Below are 10,429 nucleotides of genomic sequence, written 5' to 3' on the forward strand. Positions count from 1 at the left end.
AAATGGTTATATATTTGTTACATATTTCAAGAAAATCAAGGATGATATTTTACAATTGAAACTCCATCATAATAAAAGAACAAGTATATATAAAATCCAGCATACAAGCAGCAAGCTAAATGTTCCAACTAAACATTACTGCTATACGAGTATATTTTATTGCTTTATTATAGATCTTGTGTTTTGTGGCATAATTTCTTGTTACAGTCGACAGTCTTTGTAATGTTTATGGTTAAAACTTACAACCTCGTAAGCCTAACTCGTATAAGTACTCACAATTGACAGTCTTTGAATAATTTCTTGTTACAGTCTACAGTCTTTGTTTGTATAAGAGATTCAATTTATTGGATTAATTTATACGTCGAGATTTATGTGTTACGAAGTACATAGTCGAGATTTATGTGTTACGAAGTACATAATACAAATGATGTAAAAAGAAGTTAATCTGTGTATTTGGTATCAAGACTATCAACATTCACCGTCAAATTATATAATCAATTGAAAATCATTATTTAGCTTTTCTTAAATCTATATTATAAAAAATAAATAAAATAGCAGTCAAATTTTATAATTTCAAGCCTCGTCTAAGGGCACAAAGGGGTTGCTCACTCCAATATAACAAACTTTTTCAAGGCATACTTTCTAGCCTTGTTCCCTAATTATACCAGATTAGAACACAAACACTGAAACACTAGAATAAGTTTCAATATATATAAGATATGTCCATATTTTAATGTTGTCAACGTAACCTATTATGAGTAATTGAATACTATTATTCATTTATTCATCTTCTTATTTTACAGTTTACAAGCACAATACAACGACAACATTCGCGCTAAGACCATCTCCAATGGCGAGACTCAAGTGAGTATGTTTAGGGGAGAGAGTATTTTTTGCAATGTATACCAATAAGCTGGTCTCTAAACTTAGCAACTTTCTTTGAGTCTCATTTGACAAAAAGTGTGGGCCGTTGTCAATATTCTAATATATTTTGTAATTTATTTAAGTTTTATCTTTTTTTTTTATTATTTGTAATCTTATAATAATTGATGGGTCATAAATTGAAAGTGACATTTGTATATTTTAGAGAAACTCACCATTGAGAATAATTTAGACTTCATATGAGTTGCTAAATTAAGAAGTGGGTATGGTATCACCATTGAAGGTAAAAAACAACTCATCATTTTGTATTTTAATACTCAAACTTGAGTCTCACCATTGGAGATGGTCTAAAAGTGCTCCTCTTGTAGTCTTGTTCTTCATTGAAGCCTACAATTTTAGAAGACATAAATTATAATTACATTAATCTAGTTGTAACTATTTTTATAATCATATGTTAATTTGTTGATCTTAGCAAAGCCTATATATAAATGTACTTCTAATCTCTTTTTAACTAAAAAGGTATGATATGATATACTTCGTATACGTACATGATTTATTCATATACTTTTATTAGTTACGGAGTATATATATAAGCTGAAATGTACTTCTAATCTTATTAGATACAGAGTATATGCTAAGAGTAGAGCTGTCAATTCGGGTATTCAAATTGGGTTTGGGTCGGGTCAAATTAGGTCTCGAGTTAAATCTGGATCAGGTTATGTCGGGTCAATCTAGCTTCAGATTAGGTTTAGCTTCAGGTTGGGTCAATTTTAGTTCAAGTTATGACGGGTCGTTCACCTTTTCGAATATAGGTTGGGTTCAATTCAAGTTAAAATCAGATCGGGTTCAATTTCAGGTTCGGGTTGTGTTGAGTCGGGTTTGGATGGGTTAACAAGATGGTACATTCGGGTTTGGATTAGTGTTGAGTCGGATTCTGGTTCAAGTTCAATTCTAATAAATATTGATGTGGCCAAGTTGAACTATGTAATTACGCCTTCCATAATTTGATCAAGTATCGTCAAGATTTTATCAAACCTATATACGAGTAATAGAGAACAAAAGTTATATAAGCTGAACAAAAGGTTTTATTAAATCGGATTGAGGGTTTACAGAATTATACCAGTAAAAAAGCTAAATAAAAGGTATATAAAATTTTATTAAACCTTCCATGACACAGGTTCATGTTTTAATTGGGTCGGATACTAGTACAGATTCGGATTGTTTTCAGGTCGGGTTAAATTGGTAGACGGTTACTATCAGGTCGGGGGCAGATTTGGGTTCAGGTCATAAAGTATTGGATCAAATCGGTTTTCGGTTAAATCAGGTCAGGTTCAAGTCAGGTTACAGGTCACTTTGACAGCTCTAGCTAGCTATAATTCACACTTTTTGAGGAAATTTTGAGGTTCCGGGCACCGGTGTCAAAAAGTGTTGAGACCCTAGGGGATATATCTCAGGGTCATATAATGCCGTTTGAAACCATATATGATCATTAGATGTTGTCATAAACGTACGTGGTAGGCTTGAGTTAACGAAATCAATGCAAGTTGTGAACGGGTAGAATGACCGTTTAAGGGCATATTGGATGGTTCCACCGACCCAATTGGACACCCGGAAGGTATTAGGAACCATGGTAAACATCTCGGCAATTTTTATTTTCGGGCGAAAAAAAATCAAAAAATTACGAATTTGAAGGCTAAAATCCAAGCTCCATCATAATAAACATGGTCAACAATTAAAGTTTATGCTCTATCTATACTATATATAAAAAGGCGTTCCTTTTAAAGGAACGGTGCCACGTGACACTCTTCAAAGTATGTGTGCCTGTGTCACAATGCCACGTCATCATCCAAAGTATATTCGCCACGTAAGTTAGCCACTTCATTTAACAAAATAAAATATGTTTTCAACAAGATTCGAACTCATAACCTCCTCCAATATATTTAGATAATACTTTTACCATCTCAACCAACTATCATTAATGTTTCAAGTTTCACATAATATTATAATATTCTTTTCATTTATTAAGTAATATAATTCATTTATTTTTCATAAGATTAAAATATAAATATATATGATGTAAAGAAAAAAAAAAGCCAAGGCAATGCCCGAACCACTACACACACTAACTAGTAACTACACAAATAGTCGAACATAATTGTTAAATTAAAGCAAGAAGTACACAAACTAGCAACCCGTAAATGTTGTATTAGAATCAAGCTCTCCATTTCAGTTATTATGTAATTATTACACACACTAACTAGTAACTACACAAATAGTCGAACATAATTGTTAAATTAAAGCAAGAAGTACACAAACTAGCAACCCGTAAATGTTGTATTAGAATCAAGCTCTCCATTTCAGTTATTATGTAATTATTACATCTTTGTCCAGATTAAATGCCACAATATTAGTTCAAATTACGCTAATAATAAAAATGTTAATAGTGAAAATCAGACAAAGAGAGTACTTATTATAATGCACGTTCCGTTATATGTAGGATGTTCAATTGTGCATTATAGTATTGTACATTGTGCAGGTACTAAAAGTCTAAAAGGGTTTAGAAATTCGCTGGTACAAGGGCAACAAGGCTGGTTTGATGGAGAATATCAGAATATCAATAATTTCAATATACACATTGTGTTCTCTTCCTAAGTTTAAGATATGTATATGTACTCTGTATTATGTAAAATAATTATTTACAAACTTGTTATTGGATTCCTAATATATTCCGTAATTAGAACTCTTGATGTAATATATATTTATTAATGAAATTTACTCAAATCACGAGGTTTTTATTATTAAAAGAACAATAAGTATATATCTAAAATCCAGCATACAAGCAGCAAGCTAAAAGTTCCAACTAATTATTAAAAAAATTTACAGGTGGTAATTTCAAAACAGGACTACTATTTGAGTGGTAATTTCAAGTTAGAGCTGTTCGGCAAATAATTTATGTTCATTAAAAATAATATCATATACGCACCTAGAGCTGTCAAAAGTTGACCCAACCCGAAATACCGACTCAAACCCGATTATTAACCAACCCATCTGAACCCAAAAAATGGTGACCCAAACCCGACCTGACGCGATCTTAAACCAACCCTAGACTCGAGTTAGTTGACCCGAGTATGTGAGACCCGAACCCGAATATGAACTGACTTGGAGATGACTCGACCCGAATGTAACCAATAAATTATTGACCTGAACCGAACCCGACTTGAACAGAATTTGACCCAAACCCGTTTTAACTCGTCAAAACCCGAATTTAACATGACTTGTTACTAACCTAACTAGAATTCAACCCGGCCCGTTCCTAACCCGATCCGAATTTAACCCAACCTGTTACAAACCCGACCTGAAATCAACCCGACTTGTTATTAACCTAACCCAAATTCAACCTGACTTGTTATTGACCCGACCTGAATTTAACAAGACCTATTACTAATCCGACCCAAAAATTCAACCCGATGTTACTAACCCGACTCGAAATCAACACGACTTGTTATTAACCCGACCTAAATTCAACCCAAATTGTTCCTGACCCGATTTCAAATCACCTTAAATGCAATTTAGACCACCTTATTATTGTTGACCAAGCATTTTGTCTAGGGAGACCAAGTCGGTCCAGCAAAAGAAAGGAGCGTCATCCTCAAATTTTTTTTTTTTTTTTTTTTTTTTTTTTTTTTTTGACAAGAGCATCATCCTCAAATTTAAGAGTAAAATATAGTATATATATTTGTTGTATGGTCAAAGGAGATAATTATCTTCCTAAATAATAAACTATAGGTTGAACCCGAATATGACCTGACTTGCAAAATGACCCAACCTGATTGTAACCCGACTTGACTCCGAGAATGACTCGACTTGGAAATGACCCAACCTGATTATAACTCGCAAATTATTGACTTGAACCGAACCCGACTTGAACCCGATAATGACCCGACCTGATTATAATCTGCAAATTATTGACTTGAACTGAACCCAATCAAACCCGAGAATTACCCTAACCCGTGAAAACCCAAATTAAACCCGACCCATTGTTCACCCGACCCGAATGTAACCTGACCTGTTATTAACCCAACCTAAACTCGACACAAATCCGAAAAGAAGTATGACTCGACGTGACCGACTCATGCATGACCTAACCTAAACCCAACCCGCATAGGTTATGGAATTAATCCGAATTGACCCAACCCGAGTTGACCGGACCCACTCTTACCGACCCCAACCCGACCCGTTTACCCGAAACCTCCAAAATTTCTCAAAAAGCGTGAATAGTAAACTTCAATATTTGAATTTTTTGACTTTTATTCACCCGAGAATAAAAATTGCCGAAATGTTAATATCCTCCGGGAGTCCAATTGGCTGGGTGGAACCATCCAATTTGCCTTTAAACGACTTACGCCGATTTCATTAACTCAATCTTACCATGAGCATTTATGACAACATATAATGATCATATGTGGATCTAAACGGCATTATATGACCCTGAGATGTATCCCCTAAAATCTCAATGCTTTTCAACACCAGGTCCCGAAACATTCGAAATTTTTCAAAAGGCGTGGATATTAGCCTTCGATTTTTGAATTTTTTGACTTTTTTTCGCCCGGAAATTAAAATTGCCGAAATGTTTACCATGGTCTCTAATATCCTATGGGAGTCCAATTGGGTGGGTGGAACCATCCAATTTGCCTTTAAACGGCCAATTTACCGGTTTACAACTTGCGTCGATTTTATTAACTCAAGCCTACCACAAACATTTATGACAACATATAATGATCATAGATGGTTTCAAACGGCATTATATGACCCCGAGATGTATCCCTTAAAATCTAAAGCCTTTTCGACACTGGGCCCCCGAAATCTCAAAAATTTCTCAAATAGCGTGGAATCGTGGATATTAGCCTTCAATTTTAGAATTTTTTTTTTACTTTTTTTCGCCCAGAAATTAAAAAATTGACGAAATGCTTACCATGGTCCTTAATATCCTCCAGGAGTCCAATTGGGTGGGTGGAACCATCCTATTTGCATTTAAACGACCATTTTACAAGTTTACAACTTGCACCAATTAAATTAACCCAAGCCTATTACGAACATTTATAACAACATATAATGATCATATATGGTTCCAAACAACATTATATGACCGAGATGTCCCCTTAAATCTCAAAACTACTTTTCGACACTAGGCCCCGAAACATCCTAAAATTCTCAAAAAGCGTGGATTTCAATTTTGGAAGTTTTTAACCTTTTTTCACCCGGAAATAAAAATTGTAGAATTGTTTACCACGGTCCCTAATATCCTCTAGGAGTCCAATTGGTTGGGTGGAACCATCCAATTCGCCTTTAAACAGCCAATCTACCGATTTACAACTTGCACCGATTTCTTTAATTCTATCCTACCACGACCATTTATGCACTAGGCGAAAAAAGGGGTTGGCCACCGGTTCAAAACCCCCCTTTGCTACCGGTTTTGAACCGGTGGCCAGTGGGGGGGTGGCAAAACCTAGGACAAAAGGCCACCGGTTCAAAACCGGTGGCAAATAAATTAATTGCCACCGGTTAACCGGTGGCAAAAACCCATTCCCGCTTTTTTTAAAGAGGTTTTTGGCACCGGTTCTGTTCAAAACCGGTGGCAAAAATGGCCCAAAAAAATAAAAAAAAAATTTTTTTTTTTTGCATTTTTTCGACATAAATTAATATATAAACACTAACACATATATATACTTACATATTTTCATTAAAAAAGCTGTAATATTACAATTTTGGTCCAAAAAACTTAAAAAAAATACTAGTCACTGTTAAATACAAGCTTATAGTTTCGCAGCTTCTTCTAGACGATTAAGTTTCAGCAGAAGAGAAGTTTCCTGCTCTTTGTAAGATAATCTATCAACCTATATCCAAACCAACAAAGAAAAAATCAGGATTATAGATCAACACATAGAAACTATATATACCAAGACAAAAGTAATATTATTCAATCATCTCACAATTTAGACGGAAATATTACTTTATCTTTGATGCATAGATCAACAAACAACCATTTAATTATCCCAGCTTATGTGAAATCTAATTAAAAAAAAATTAAAAAAAAAAACAACACACAACACACACGCAGCCACCACACGCAACACACAACACACACGCTCTGCCGCACCACCAACTAGCCCCTGCTCTGCCGCACCACCCTCCAGCAGCAGCAGCAAACTCCAGCCACACTCCTCATAGCCTCCACCCCACGTAACCACGCAACAGCGGCCACTAACAACCACCTCACGCAACCCCTGCTGCCCCTTTATTTCCGCCATCAAGACAGCCACCATCCTCCACGCAAACACCAACAACAACCCCAATTATCACACACGACCCATCACCCAAACCCACCACAACCCGTAACCGAACCCACAACCAAACCAAAACCCTGCCCAACGCCACACCCACCACGACAGCAACCACAACAGCCGAAACTAAAACCCTAACCATCGCGAGAACCACCACGACAGTAACAAAAAACGCGAAATTTTTTTTTAAAAAAAAAAAAAAACCAAAAAACATACCTTTATAACCGAAATTGGTTTGAATTTGGTTTAATAAGGTCAAATTCGACCATGAAAAGTCTAGATCTAGAAATTTCATGGTCGAATTTTACCTTAAAAACCATTAATTTGTTAACACCACCAACCACAAAAGCTTTTAACACCACCGCCGGCGACGAGAGAGCTAGGAGGAAAGAGAAGTGAGACGAGAGAGGGGTGAGACGAGAGAGAGAGCAGGAGAGAGTGAGACGAGAGAGAGTGAGCAGGAGAGAGAGTGAGACGAGAGAGGAGAGGGGAGGGAAGAGAGAGGCTGAGAGAGGATTTAGTTAGGGTTAGGGGTTTATATAGGGGAGGGGCGGTTTTTTTTTTTAAACAAAGCCACCGGTTTTGAACCGGTGGAATTAATATTTTGACCACCGGTTCGGTTCAAACCGGTGGCAATACCCTTCCCACAAAATCCCGCCCATTTTCCCTTATTTTTTTGCCACCGGTTTTTAAAAACCGGTGGCCATTTGGCGGTGCCAAATTCAATTTTTCTACTAGTGATGACAACATATAATTATCATATATGGTTCCAAATGACATTATATGACTCCTAGAAGTATCCCCTAAAATCTCTTTCGACATCGGGCTCCGAAACCTCCAAAGTTCTCAAAAAGAATATTAGCCTTCAATTTTGGAATTTTTTTACTTTTTCGCTCGAAAATAAAAATTGCCAAAATTTTTATTACCATGGTCCCTAATACCCTCTGGGAGTCCAATTGAGTGGGTGGAACCATCCAATTTGCCTTTAAACGGCCAATTTACCGATTTACAAGTTGCACCGATTTCATTATTCAAGCCTACCACGAACATTTATTACAGCATATAATGATCATATATGGTACCAAAAGGCATTATATGACCCCGAGATGTATCTCCAAAAATCTCGAGCCTTTTCGACACCCTGAAACCTCGAAAATATCTTTAAAAGCATGGATATTAGCCTTCGATTTTGGAATTTTTTAACTTTTTTCGCCCGAAATAATAATTGCCGAAATGTTTACCATGGGAGAGTCCAATTGGATGGGTGGAACCTTCCAATTTGCCTTTAAACGACCAATTTACCGGTTTACAACTTGCACTGATTTCATTAACTCAAGTCAACCACGAACATTATTTATGACAACATATAATGATCATTTATGGTTCCAAACGACATTATATGACCTCGAGACGTGTCCCCTATATTCTCATTTATTTTCGACACCGGGCCCCGAAACCTTCGAAATTTCTAAAAAAAAGCATGGATATTAGCCTTCAATATTTGATTTTTTTTACTTTTTTAGCCTGCAAATAAAATTTCTGAAATGTTTACCATGGTCCATAATACCCTCCAGGAGTCCAATTAGGTAGGTGGAACCATCCAATTTGCCTTTAAACGACCAATTTACTGATTTACTACTTGAACCGATTTCATTAATAATTGAAGCCTACCACGAACATTTATGACAACATATAATGATCATATTTGGTTTCAAACGGCATTATATGGCCCCAAGATGTATCAAAATCTTAAGGCTTTTCGACAACGGGTCTCGAAACCTCCAATATTATTTCTCAAAAGCGTTGATATTAGCCTTCAATTTTGGAATTTTTAACTTTTGTTCGCCCAAAAATAAGAATTGTCGAAATGTTTACCATGGACTCTAATATCCTCCGGTAGTCCAATTGGGTGGGTGGAACGAACCATCCAATTTACATTTAAACGGTCAATTTACCGGTTTAAAACTAGCATCGATTTCATTTACTCAAGCTTAACACGAACATTTATGACAACATATAATGGTCATTTATAGTTTCAAACATCATTATATGACCCCGAGATGTATCTAATAAAATCTCATTTCTTTTCGACACCTGGCCCGGAAACCTTCAAAATTTCTCAAATAAGTGGATATTAGCCTTCAATTGAGGAATTTTTTTAACTTTTTTCGCCCAGAAATAAAAATTGCCAAAATGTTTACCATGGTCCCTAATTCCCTCCGGGAGTCCAATTAGGTGGGTGGAACCATCCAATTTGCCTTTCAATGGCGAATTTACCGGTTTACAACTTACACCGATTTCATTAACTCAAGTCTACCAAGAACATTTATGACAACACATAATGATCATTTATGGTTTAAAACAATATTATATGACCCCGAGATGTATCCCCTAAAATCTCAAAACCTTTCGACACCGGTCACCGAAACCCAAAAAATTTCTAGAAACACGTGGATATTAGCCTTCAATTTTGGAATTTTTTAACTTTTTTTCGCCCAAAAATAAAAATTTCCGAAATGTTTACCATGGTCCCTACTGTAGGAGTTTATAGGTACTACGCAGCGGAAATAAACATGAATCATATTCATACAGTACCTAATCCAAGGATCTAATGCATAACACATAAAGAACAAATAATTGTACCTTTGAAGCGTGATTCCACGTGCGATCGAGCAAGAACAAAGGGAGATAAAGAACCCCAAGCGTGATTCCTCTACTTGGTCCACGGGCACAAGTTAAACCTCCACTAATGCTAGTTAGTTGTGACTGAACGCTTCAATCAACCTTCAACGGAGAAGAGAGACACGAGCTAACCACAAACCACCACGACGAACACCACGAGCCACCATGAGGGGCGCCGCACGTACGGACGTGAAGGGGAGAGAAGAGGGCCGTGAGTGAAGAGAGTGTTTAGGGTTTTGGGATTGGTTGCCTTGATGTCAAAATTCACAGTGTGTGAATTATGACTGCTACCTACAAACCCTAGGCATGGATCTTATTTATAGATATCATCTCTAAATAAGAGCCCGTGTCAAAAGCCCAAAACCCTTATCCAAAACACACTACTCTAGCCCAACACTCTACATGGTATGTCATAATCTCATGAGGCCCATTAATGGGCCTCTTACTTGTTTAACCCAATACCCTTGTTGTGTGACCTCATAGGATCCATTCCATAAGGCTTTGGGCTATTTAACTAACCCAAA

This window comes from Chenopodium album, chromosome 23, assembly GCF_948465745.1.
Source record: "Chenopodium album chromosome 23, dcCheAlbu1.1, whole genome shotgun sequence".
NCBI lineage: Eukaryota > Viridiplantae > Streptophyta > Magnoliopsida > Caryophyllales > Amaranthaceae > Chenopodium > Chenopodium album.